This window comes from Hesperophylax consimilis, chromosome 4, assembly GCF_061612785.1.
Source record: "Hesperophylax consimilis isolate HC1 chromosome 4, BYU_Hcon_1.0, whole genome shotgun sequence".
In the NCBI taxonomy this organism is placed as follows: Eukaryota; Metazoa; Arthropoda; class Insecta; order Trichoptera; family Limnephilidae; genus Hesperophylax; species Hesperophylax consimilis.
In genome coordinates this window covers 11,370,765-11,384,679 of record NC_142839.1, presented here as the reverse complement: position 1 = coordinate 11,384,679, position 13,915 = coordinate 11,370,765, and the positions used below count along the sequence as shown (strand labels likewise).

General features: G+C 33.0%; 1 protein-coding gene and 2 non-coding genes across 3 annotated transcripts in view; all 3 read right to left on the bottom strand.

Annotated features, from left to right (window-relative positions):
• The window catches only part of Miga (mitoguardin), a 263,084-nt gene that overhangs the window by 136,451 nt on the left and 112,718 nt on the right, over positions 1 to 13,915 (bottom strand). The gene's annotated exons all lie outside the window — the stretch shown is intronic.
• LOC149424188 (5S ribosomal RNA) lies at positions 4,211 to 4,329 on the bottom strand. Its single transcript, XR_016302137.1, has one exon. It is a non-coding gene; the product is annotated as a 5S ribosomal RNA (ribosomal RNA).
• Positions 4,652 to 4,770, bottom strand: LOC149424187 (5S ribosomal RNA). Its single transcript, XR_016302144.1, has one exon. It is a non-coding gene; the product is annotated as a 5S ribosomal RNA (ribosomal RNA).

Below are 13,915 nucleotides of genomic sequence, written 5' to 3'. Positions count from 1 at the left end.
CATGCCAGAGATTACACGGAGAAAACTTACTGGTATGAAATATTGTTAATTTATTAAAAATCTGGTCAAATGATTGGTTTTCCTGTTAAAAACGGGTCTTGAGGCGTACAATGAATGATTTGACAATTTCATAACAAACTATCAGTAAAGCACGAATATGTTATGAGGAAGTCGGAACACGTGTTCTTTAAAATAATAATATTTTCGCATCTCGTCCATTGTATTTATTCGGACAAGGCCACCTGCGTTGAACACGTATTAAGATATACGATATATAAGTTATATTAATGGTTGCTCTTCTTACTTAAAATTACTCCTACAGCTACTATGATATAACTAGCGCTATTGCGTACTAATATCTCGTCGAAACGTGTTCCACTATTATCACCCGAGTAGATTCGGTAGTTTCCAGTCGATATACTATCGATAGGTACCTACTATACCTGAAACATTATCTATTTTGAAAATTATGACATTTAAATTCAAAGTTGAACCGAAGGTGGAATCATAACTGAAATTACGTTTTTTTATTATTATTTAATATATGTATAAGTCACATAATTGCTAAAGCTGTACTGTAACATGTTTTCAGTATTCAAAGTAATCAAACCATGCATCAAGAAATCATTGACGATTTGGAATAGACATTGGAAAATATTAAGAAGTATGGTTTATATAACCAGTGTTTATTTCCCCAGACAGAGGACATTACGTCTATTTCCACTAGACGAACAATGTATGCACAAGGATCCGCTGTATCCACGTGAGTAAGTAAGGTAGTTTTAGTACTCGCGGGTGCCTGGTTCCATTTCTCCATTTAAATGTGAACTTCCAAAAGAAAATCGCAGAACATTCAACGGTACCACGTTTACTTCGCAAAAGGGTTTGAGTTATTCTCCGAGGAATAGCATTGGAACCCTAGAGGAAAAACGAAGAGTTTTCCCGGAATTTAAAATACGTCTACTGACTGAATTACAATTGGCATTCAGAGGACCTTTGGAATTGATTATACACTAGCACACTAGTGTACCCGGCGTAGCTCGACATTTCTCTACTTTCAATAAATATAATAGCCATATTCTATATATATAAACCTTCTGGAAGAAATTTTCTAGATGATAGTAAAAACCCTGTCAAACTCCGTCACATAGTTTAGAAGAACTAAGCGCACAAAGTGCAGACTCGTGACAAATCAGGGAATAGTCAGTTACTATTTTGAAAATAGCAATTAAAATATTTTTTTGTAAAAAAATATAATATAATAATACTTTATCGCATGTCTGAATGAACTATACTTAAATTCACAGAAAGTTTGAGTTCGTTGAACCAGATTGCACGCAGGAATAACTACGTAATGAAATACTAATTTATATCACATGTAACCTAAATAAGTGTGTATGGTGGTTTGAAAAATGATTCGAAAATCTTCACTGTAAAATAAATTAAGAAAAGTTATACGACAAATACGAGCTTCAATTAAGTTTAAAAAGCAAATTTTTTTATTTCGGTTTTTCATTTTTAAGTTCAATAATATAATTATGGGTGTACAAAAACAGTTATATTTTATAATAATTACAAAAAATCATAAAACTCTTAAAAAGTTGAGTTTATTAAAAAAAAAAACTAAATTTTAATGTACTGCATCGTAAAAATTAAAAAAATGGACGTGCTTTTATGATTACATTTAAAAACAATTTGCTTTGGCATAATAGTACAAAAGTATATAAGATAACATGCCCTGCCTCATAAACGAGTAATAACAATTCTTTTACACATAAAACTAAAGGTTTTTGATAAATTTTTTTGGAATTATTAAAATTAAATAAAATTGTACATGAACGCAATAAGCCAGAAGAAAATGGTTCTCTTTTCCAATATTATTTTTTTTTTAACTACGGCTAGAGATTAAAAAAGCGGTAATAAAATACCAAATAAAGTATTTTGTAATACTTAATGCAATTAACGTGTAAAAAACATACATGTAGTAATAAAAATAATCAATAAAGGATCACTTACAGGAACGGTAGAAATTAAAATCAAATAACTACTGAAGTTAATAACTACTTATTATATTTACTAGTCATTAGATAACAATTTGGACGAAGCAATAATTAGTATACATATAATTAAAATTTGGAAAATGGAGAAACACATAATAAACAAAGAAATCAGTACGACCTTACAGTTTATTGAAACATTAAGGCTGGAAATAGTGCCAAGCGTACGTCAGTCGATCGAATGAAGAACTGTAGTGCCACGCGATACAATACGTGCTGCGGACACGGAAAGAAATCGATTTTCGCTCTCACTATAAATTAAAAGGCCTTATTAATAAAACATATATATGAGAATATTTTGTCGATTTGCCCTGATCATGACGATACAAAGAAATTATGTTATAGTGCAAAAATATTCGAATTTTAATGAACACATGTTCCGATCATTAAAATATATTCTTAATTTACCAAAAGTTTACCAGGAAAACTGTTAATTCATTCGTAAGGCCTGCAATTCCGTTTTTAACCGTAATGCCAATAATTCGAAGAGATTCTTAATCTTAGCAATACTCATTTTTCTCCGTGGACCACCGGTTCAGCTCGTCAGCGCTACGTCGTCGGTCGACAGTTCGTATGCGAGGCACTATTTCCAGCCTAAGTAGGTGCCTACTTTAAAATAGGACTTCAGGAAAATCTACTAAGTATTTAAACATAGATATATTGAAAATGAAATTCATAAACAAACTATAAATTAATAATGTATTAGAATGACGTAATAACTTGGCAATATGCAATACTAATAAGAAAGTAAGGCATCTATTTAATACTAATAAGAAAGTAAGGCATCTACAGTAATAAGTTTAATTGAAATTTGCAGTCTTCACCGAAGACTTTTTACGCCATGCAATGCAAAAAATATATCGCACAATAATATTGAATTACAGTTTAATTATATTTAAGACTATTTGGGCACGAACAACCTAATTGAAAATAAGTAATAATTGAATGTGAAGGTAGCAATCACTGGACACATTAATCCAAGTAGCGTATCATATTATGATTGGCTCAGATTGAACGTAAAGTTGGACAAATAGTTTTGATTGAAATGACAGTCGGGTGACAGATAATTGGCTTTTGCAATAATTGATAAAGGAGATTTGTTTTGAGTGACTGAACCAGTAGGAGTGCGAACACGATACAGGTATACGTTGCGCATCGTGTACCACACGAGTCGAAAAGACAAGTAGGTCCAATATGGAAACTTGAAATAGTTTATTTTTATTTTTTTATGTTCATTTAAAAAATTAACACAACACAATACAAATACCACACAATCGAATCCCAACTGCTCCCAACAGTCCGGAGGCAGTACAACTATGGCATCTCCCAAAGGGGGTTTGTTGTGAGGCTGAAAGGGGTGGCGAATTTAAGGTAAAGAGGAAAAGGGAAAGTTGAAAAAGGGGAAGTATCTGGCAATTCAGATTTGGTCACTAAACACGGCTAAAGCCATTTTTAGCAAATTCTGAATGGAGGTCCTTTACTGAGAAACTGAGAGTATCTACTGCCACTATTTTGTGACCAGATCTGAATATCTAAGTACTTCCCAACCCTCCTCATCCCCACCTTACTTCCTTCGATTTCAAAACAAATCGGAGAATCCATTGCTTGATCCGGACAGATACACTCTTCTATGGTAATCACTTTTTTTATTCATTTAATAGTCCAGGTTCTGTTAAATCAGGATCTCATTAATATACAAGTGGATTTGAAAAATATCTCCACCGGAGACAAAAATTCACATTCAGTCACATTTTTGAAGTGAAACTTCTTTACGCGCGTCATGCAATTTCGAGGAGTAAAACCAACTCATGACCGAAACGAAAATGCGGGACCGATTAAAGTTCATTTGATGTAGTAAAAGTTTTGAAGTAAAATATAAATGCTTCTTAGCTCATCTCGACAACTGGCGTTGGTGGTGTAATGGTCAGCATAGTTGCTTTCGAAGCAGTTGATCCGAGTTCGATTCTCGGCCATGGAATATTATTTTTTTGTTTTTAAGGAATTTTTTTTTTTTAATGGTTGACCATAATATCAATCCACTAAGTAATATTTTAGGCCTGTAGCATAATTGAAAAGTTAAAGAATGATATAAAATTTTTTATGATGTTAACGATAAAAAAATGAAAAAAAACATAAAATTAAAATAAAAAATGGGCCAACGGCACGCGGTGTTCCCAAGCGGTCACCCATCCAAGTACTGACCGCGCCCAATGTTGCTTAACTTCGGTGATCGGACGAGAACCGGTGTGTTCAAAATGGTATGGTCGTTGGCAAAAGTTAAACAATATTAATTTCTATTCTACCTGCCAATAAATATATGAAAATTAGTATAAAAAAGCCCTAATAATATTGAAAAAATTAGCAAGGTGTGTGCGAGGTTGATAAAAATAATCATTACATACGCGCTTGAAAAAGATCGTAATTACATTAATAAGTTTGTAGGAATTTTTTTTTTCAATGGTTGACCATAATATCAATCCACTAAGTAATATTTTAGGCCTGTAGCATACTTGAAAAGTTAAAGAATTTTATGATATTATTAATTATAGTAATGATAAAAAAATAAAAAAAACATGAAATTAAAATAAAAAATAGGCCAACGGCACGCGGTGTTCCCAAGCGGTCACCCATCCAAGTACTGACCGCGCCCAATGTTGCTTAACTTCGGTGATCGGACGAGAACCGGTGTGTTCAACATGGTATGGTCGTTGGCAAACGCTAAACAATATTAATTTCTACTCTACCTGCCAATAAATATATGAAAATTAGTATAAAAAAGCCCTAATAATACTGAAAACATTAGCAAGGTGTAAATATTATAAACCTAGTTTAACTCACTCTCCTAACTCATCTTCGCTGTCTACAGGCAGAGCGCACGACTGTGGTCGTGAAGAACCGAGGTTCGATCCCCGCTTTAACTAATTTTTTTTTTCTTTTTTTATAACTTTTAATTTTTTTTATCACATGCTACTTATAAATATGTCAATAGACAGAAAAAAAGAGAGAATGAAATGAAAAGAGAGAGAGAGAAGAATACTAGAAGTTTCACTTCTGTCTTGCGTAGGCTTGACACACCCATTTTTTTACTCAAAATAAGGTCAGGAATCACTGGTTAAAGTTATTCAGGTATGTGCTGATATATCCTGTAGTCCTTTGTGTATACGGTTTCAAATATTTAAAAGGAATCACAGTGAATTGAATGAATCATGTATATTCTGCACATAAATCGATTACATTTATTTATTTATTTATTTAAACGCCCATTGGGCTTTTACATACATTGTTATTAGTGTTATTACATTAACTATGTGACATTGAAAAGTTTACGTACATATATAAATAAAATAGTTATTATATCTGTAGTACATAAATGTTTTACAAATAATACAGAATACCATTATGGAGAACAGTTTTTCTTTTCTTTTTTTACTTACTTAGAAAAATAAATGGATTGAAATTAATCAGCATTTATAGGGACTTAAAATCATATTCGAATTGTTATTTAAATTACAATATTAATTTGTAAAGTTAAAACATATATATTAAAGTTAAAAAGTCATAAAAGAAGTCATAAAAGAAAAGAGTGAAAAAACAGAAGCTAAAAAATGGGTTTTTTACTATGGAGTGGAGAAGTCATACATATCAGCAAAGTGTTTATGTAGATTTCGTTTGAGCACTGCTACGGAATCTCTAAATATATCAACAACATTACCAAATTTATTACCAAAATTTTGTATTCGATTTAACGATATGTGCGCATGATAATTAGATTTGAAATTGTTACAGAAAAAGGTGGAATTTTGTCTCGTATTTTTGGAAGGTACAAATAATTTTATTGTGGCAAGAATTTCAGGGCTGTCGATTCTATAATTAATAATTTTATTTAGTAGAACAAGGTCGGAGATAATTCGCCTATCTGATAGCGTAATCAAATTTAGTTGATGCATGAGTTGGATATAATTTATATTTTGGATTGGAATATTTAGTTTAAAGTTAATAAATCTTAAAAATTTGTGTTGTACCCTTTCAATATTGTTGGAATGTACTTTATAAAACGGGGACCAAATAGGCGAATTATACTCTACTTGACTTCTTACTAAAGATGTGTACAGTGTGTTCAAACATTCTAGTGACTTGAAGTCACATGCGGTTCTACATATAAACCCAAGCATTTTTAGGGCTTTATTTGTGATTTCATTTATATGCGGATTGAATGTTAACTGTTCATCAAATATAACACCCAAGTCCCTGATTTGAGTGACAGCTGTCAATTTTACATTATTGAGCGAATATTCATAAATTGTATGATTTCGTATTTTACAAAAACGAATGACCTGACATTTTTTAATATTAAGAAACAGAGAGTTGATGATGCACCAACGATATAGTTTATTTAAATTAAGTTGCAAAGTATAACAATCGTCTAAACTGCGTATTGTTTTATATATTTTCAAATCATCTGCGAAAAGAAGAACTTCTACATCTTTAAATATGCTAACAATATCATTAATAAATAACAAAAAAAGAATTGGTCCCAGGTGAGACCCCTGAGGGACCCCACTTGTGGCTTCGAAAATGTAAGATTCCACAGATTTTATTTTGACACATAGCTCTCTTTTACTAAGATAACTTTCAATCCAACTTAACAGATTACCCTTGATACCCAACATACTTAATTTTTGTACAAGGATATGTCGCCTAACTTTGTCAAATGCTTTGGAAAAATCAGTGTATATTGAATCCACTTGATGCTTCAAGGCAAGAGAATCAGTTATGTAATTTTCGTATATGATCAAGTTACTTAGGGTGGATTTACCTGTGATAAAGCCATGCTGGTTGGGTACAATAATATTATTAATTTGTTTACATATTACATCTAGGACTAACGATTCAAATAGTTTGGGAATAGCGGACAATATACATATTGGTCTGTAGTTCGATACATCGCTTTTATCTCCCTTTTTATGAATAGGCGTAAGATAGCTTTTTTTCCACTGTTTTGGAAAACACCCTGACGACAAAGACTTATTAAATAGTAAAAATAATGGATAAGTCAAACTGCGAACACAAGATTTTAAATATATTGGAGGGAAACCATCCGGTCCAGCGGATTTATTAGTATCTAATGCTTTTATAGCCTTTTCTATAGCGTTTATTTCAATAAAACAATGGTTTAGGTTAAGTGATTCTTCAAGTGATATATCATTTGGGATTTCATTATCGGTAATATTATCATCATAAACACTTTTGAATAAATCTGCAAAAAGATTGACAATGCCTTCGGTATTATCCGCACAATTGTTATTCAGATACATAATATTTGGTAAACTACCATCATTTTTACGCTGAGCATTAGAAAAGTTCCACAATTTTTTGACATTATCATGAACCTCCATTTCTATTAAACTAATATAATCATTATAACATTTTTTAGACAATTCTTTGCACTGCTTTCTTATGTTAGTAAACATTATATAATCATCGACGTTTCTAGATTGATTATATATTCGGTGAGTTTGCTTTTTAGTATAAATCAATTCTTTTAATTCTTTTGAAAACCATGTAGGGTAAAGGGATGCAATAAAATTAACTTTTGGAACATGACGTTCTTTTGAATGTATAGACATGTATAGACATTAACATTAACTGACTTTTTTCGACGAGCTGGATGCAAACCAAGTGAACATATTTTTGTGCACCAGGAAGGTTCGATAATGCTTTCAATAAACTATGACATCAGTCGTACATTGACCACCGAAAAGCGCACATTAAAATAAGTTCGGTAAAGTATGGCAAAGATTTGCAGCGTTGTCCATTGAATGACTTTTCTGCGCAGGATCTGAACGTTCGTGGTGGTTAAATTATAACAAATTTGTAAAAGTGTCTAATTAAATAGTGTAACAAAATATAACATATTGGAAACAAGTCCGAACTTTTATTTGCCCGATTTGGGATAAGTATGTAGTTGATTTTTTTACGCAGCCAGCAAATAGTAAATTACGAATAGTAATTCGTAAGCAGATTTTAATTTCTAGTACCGAATTGCGACATATAACAATGCGAGTTGCTTGTATACTGTCAGATTCATTTATTGACAAATCACCGAAAGTGTGGCGGTCACGTGCCTCCGCGCTCCGCGCAAGTTGGTTTGTTTCCTTTTACCTGATTGGCACACCTATCAATTTGGATGTCTATGATTACATGGGTATAATCAAATCGATGGTCATCAAAAATATCTCGATAAATTGAATACCGACGCCCAATGCCATATTTTTTTAACTCCATTAAAAAATGACTTTGATTCATCGCTCGAATTACCACTAGTGATACAGCGAAATAATTAAACGACCACTAGCGGACATTAATTTAATAACTTTATTGCAGAGTTCCAACTTTGATAAAATCTAGTTATTATTTTGAAATTGTTTTCATTATAAGCTAACACACTTCAAAATGAAATAGCTTCTGAATAAAGGCTGGGTTCCATAGTTAATAATATTATCTGAGTTTAGAATACTTTGAAACTATGAGCAGGTATTGTTAATTGAAACTACAAGTCATGTAACTTAATAGGAAAACAACATTTTACGAAACTACGCAATTAGTAAATTGACTTTGCATGTTGACATTTGAGAGGATAATTAAAGTACGCTACATCCGTTTTTATCAAATTATAGCATCTAAAATTACTATTTACAATAATTAGTATTTGATATAAAATTACAAATTCAAATCAAATGGTTCTGCAGCATTTTAGTTTTTTGTATTACTGTGCTTATCGGCGTTAAAATACATTATCAAACTTTTGATCAGCTTGAATCAAACAGTTTTAAAATAGATTTGAAAGTCTAAACAGCTATAACAATAATAAAATATTTTTCGAACTTAATAATAATTGATAACATTATTACGAAAATTTTATTTATTATTTTTTTTTTAAATAAATGGAGTTCTACGAATTAAACACAATATAAATAAATATACAGTTTTGTCCTCACGATGGAAATGACGTTGAAAACTTAAAATATCAGGGTTGATTGACAATCTTCACGACGCGTCGCTTTCTGTATAAACTGACATAAGTAAGTCGATTTATTTGACATCCATAATGCTGCGTGATATAGAAATGAAAAGATCCATAATGCTGCGTGATATAGAAATGAAAAGATCCATAATGCTGCGTGATATAGAAATGAAAAGATCCATAATGCTGCGTGATATAGAAATGAAAAGATCCATAATGCTGCGTGATATAGAAATGAAAAGATCCATAATGCTGCGTGATATAGAAATGAAAAGATCCATAATGCTGCGTGATATAGAAATGAAAAGATCCATAATGCTGCGTGATATAGAAATGAAAAGACTCGTTCCTTTCTCATAAGTCGTGATTCAGCTCGGCAGTTCGGCTCGGGTATATTATATAATATAACCGTGATTGAACATGTAACTATTGAACATATTATTTAATACGAGTTGAACACTTCAAACAGCCATACTTACCAACTTGACATAGTTAAAGATAATTTTATGAAAGAGCAACTAGCTATTAAATTATTAATAATTTAATGTACATTTCAAACTCCTCGGACAAGATTTTGTGAAAGGCAAAACATGGGTTTATTGTTATTTTATGTGACAAGATAGGAATTAAGGCGTACTCTGTTGGCGTAATGAACAAGTTTATTAATAATAATACTAGATGATTTGTGTAGCGCCGTTTTTGTGAAAAATTACCTCGAGGACGCTGTAAAAATGCACCTAGGTACTTTATTTATAATTAAAAATAAGAATTTAGATTGTCTGTTCGTTAAGCCTTCATGAAATTTGACTCAATGAACTCAAATTTCACTGAATTTAAACGTCATTTTGAAAGTTGGAACTGATGTGTGAAGATTTCAAACAAGCGATAAAGTACCAATAATATAATATTTTCGAGATAATAATTTTAATTGACATTTTAATATTGGAACCGATTTTTCAATAATTTATACTATCCCGACTATACTATTTTTCACAGGTCTGCGCTAAAAATAAATGTAAAATAAAATGTACATAAATGGCTTACAACTAAGATTTATAATTACAGACTTACATCGAAGAATTATTGCTAGATACCTACAACTAAGACTTATAACTACTGACTTAAAATTAGCTTAAGAAGCTTAGATGGTGCGGATATGCAGAGCGGATGGACAGAGAAAGGACTTGCCGTATGCCGCGCAAGTCGATGGAAGAAGTATTCGGGAATTTCACATGCTCTAAAGAGTCTAGAGTCTAGTGAACCAAAAGTATCGGTCAAACAAAGAGTCGATTCATGTTAATAGTCTGATGAGACTTATGTCTACTATATTTCAATAAGACAAAATTTTTTATAAGTTTTGAAAGATCTATCAGATTTTATAATCAAAAAACGCATAGAAGCATAACACAAAATGTCCGCACTGAAAAAAAAGTCATAATATTATTGCAATCGACCTCCCGGATCAAATTCATGTGGGTACCATTAAGCTACAAAGGTAGCCAACGATAAATTATGTCTTCGGCTCAATTGGTACGATATCAAAATTATAATTGGGATCCACCGCGTTATGGATCACTCGGATCCATCACCGCGCCAGTGTCGTGTTCATGTCCTAAGTGGTTTAGTGAAATCGTGCGGGTAGGACATGCAGCAGACGCAGAACACAGACTAAGGTGTGTAAGTGTGTAATGGTGGTGTGCACTGACAGTTTTCTCTAAAATCCGTTCATGGGAGCGGAATCCAGAACGCACCTTCATATGGATTCATATGGAATATATCGTACGAAAAATATTTTGTTTTGTATAGTAAAAGGAACGTACCTCTCTATCTTCAGGGCCAAAACATTAATATTTTTTCGCGGTGCACTTTCTACTAGAATTTACTGTACATTGTGCACGTGACATCCAAATGTCACTTTCGAATAATGTTATAATATTATTGTGATGAAAGCGAAACACAATAAAAATTAGGAACTATTATTGTACGCACAAAACATAGTTTGCATTTGTTGCTTAGTAAAAATATATTGTTGGGGTTTTTATCACTTTTCCAAATTTTTAGAAATAAAATAATGAATAGATTTTTAGGTGACAGAGATTAAAATAACATAATTTATTTTTCCTCTCTAAAATTTGATTGAACCCCTTTTGAGAATGACAACGAAACGCCACTGGTGGTGTGTAAGGACATCATCAAGTCATACAGCAGACTGAGGTGTGTAGTTTGCAAGGAATGAAAGGATTTGCATGGGTGCCCCCTTAGCCCCATATCCCCCGCCCCGGGGCCGGTTACGCCGTGATGATGAGTTTGTGAATGCTGCAATTTAAAAAAATAACGAGCATGCGCAAACAGCAGCCAATTTCACACTGCAGCTATGTTTTAAAAGGCTGCAACTACAGAATCAAAATAATAACATTTTCGAAGAACTCGCATTTTCCTTGAAATCTCGTCACAGTAGAAAAAGTAGTATGCAGAAGCGATGGGCAAGATACGTATTGTTGTGTCTCCGAGGTTATCTCAAAGTCTTATTATCAAAAACTCCGGGGTAAAGAAAACACTTTGGAGTTTATTGTGAAAGATTGACGATGGGTTCTGATATCTTAATTAGCCGGCGGTTGGAATAATCTGGACCTCGACCTTGAGGTTGCCACCTTATTTATTATCATATTATTCTCGACAGCTAACGCCATCTATGGGTAACCTAACAGACTAATCTAGTGTCATCAATGGGTGACCTCATATACTAATATCAATGTCATTATACTGGATGAATGATCGATGTTTTAAGATTCGAAACATTTAGATTTTACTAACTCATTAAAATATGCTCGAGACATCAACTAACGATGATTTTAGACATGACATCTGGAAGAGTCAAAATTAAACAAACCATTACAAATTTGATTACTGCACAAGAGTTCTAATTGCCCGGACGAGTGGGACTAGGGAATGCAATCCCGGTATACCGGGATCCCGAAATACCGAGATCCCGCAGACATTTTGCGGGACTAATCTCGGTAGAAAATTTTGCGGGATCCCGCTGGACTGGCGGGATTACAGAGGAGCTTCTACAACTGCATTGACGTCCAGTTCTTCCCTATCGGCTCATTGTGAACCTCAACCATCAATTTTGGCAAAGAAGCATAAAATCACTGACCATTTTTCAAGCGAAAACAATACCGTCGAAAAGAGGGTATCACGAATGGTGTCTAAAGATTTTACCATTCCGAGTTTTCTGTACTTCGTCGGATTTGCGAGATCTTTAGCCGGGGGTTTTAACTTACCAACATCGTCTAATTCAATCATATTAATGGTTATGAATTACGGCAAGACACTAAAAATTATGGTTTTTAAGATCTTTTAAAGCTGAAAGAGAGCAACTACAGATTTACCCTCACTTACTCTGAATTACTTCGAGTCCGGTGGATTAAAAGGCACATACCTTCAATTCACTTACAATGCGCTAATGACTATTGTGCCAACCAGCGTGGAAGCTGAACGAGCTTTTTCAGCCGCTGGCGCTGCCTACCCTGTGTCCAATATCAGAAGCCGTTTATCAGATGATACAATTAATACTTACTTTTTTACGAAGCTATTTCCAAAATAATGTTTAGTTAAACTTATGATGCTCATTGTACAAGAATATTGTTTATCGTGTGAACGTTATTATTTAAATTTAAGTTTCAGTTTCAGTACCGACAATCCGGGCGTTCATTTTATTTTCATTTGTGTACATAGATTTCTTTTACCCACCTCACTAGACAAAGTCTGTTCCGAGGCGGGTATGTTATGTAAATTTATGTCTAATCTTATTCTTTGCCAATTTATGACTTAAACTTTACCTATGTCTAACTAAAGGTATACCTATTAATAAATCATTTAAAATGTCCCAAAAAACTTGTTTTACTATAGGTATAAATTTAAAAGTCTAAAAACAAGGTTGGTAGATCGAGGTCTTTATTATACGATTGATTAGATATCTAAGTCCACTCTGCTGGATCCCGCAAATACCTGGATCCAGCGGGACTAAGATTGTTCAGTCCCGCAAATACCTGGATTGACATTTTCTTGCGGGATTGCATTCCCTAAGTGGGACTATAGCGTCTAAAAGTTGGAGTGAGAAATGGAAAGTTTGAAAGTACCATAATGCATATTATAAGATGCCATCATAAAGTGCTTTGTTTACCACCGAACACTGGATGTAGAATACAGATTATGCGACAACCCCTTTGAGCTCTAAGCTACTTTTACACGATACTTATTTCCTTACGGATCCCCGTATAGAAACCATATCGGGACCCATGTTTTACAGACGTACGATTTCATACAAATTTGCAGATAAACATAGTGGGCGTTAAGTAAAAATAATATTTTGGGATGGTAATAATCCTCAGAAAATGGCAATACCTCTAACATATACGTAGATTAAATGAAAGTATTTTTCACAAAAAAATCACTCCAGTCTGCCTATAACGTTTTTAGTATATTCAGAAATAAACACGCAACATTTCCACACAATAGTCAGGTAAAACAATGACAGCTATCAAATATTGAGCGCCAAACTGGACGAAAAGGGGTATCATAAATAATAGAAAATCATATTTTTTATACCTAATTCACATGGAAAGACGACACGTATGGAAATTGGACGAAAAATTATAGTATTAAGCGCCCATTAGAATTATTTTTTTATTATTTAATTTTCACGTACTATTCATTTCCATTGTGGTTATCAATTATGCATACAAGTTGGTACCTAGATCGTTATTTAATAAATAGTACAACTTTCGCACACGCAAACCGTGTACGAAATTTCACAGTTGAAGCTTGTTTC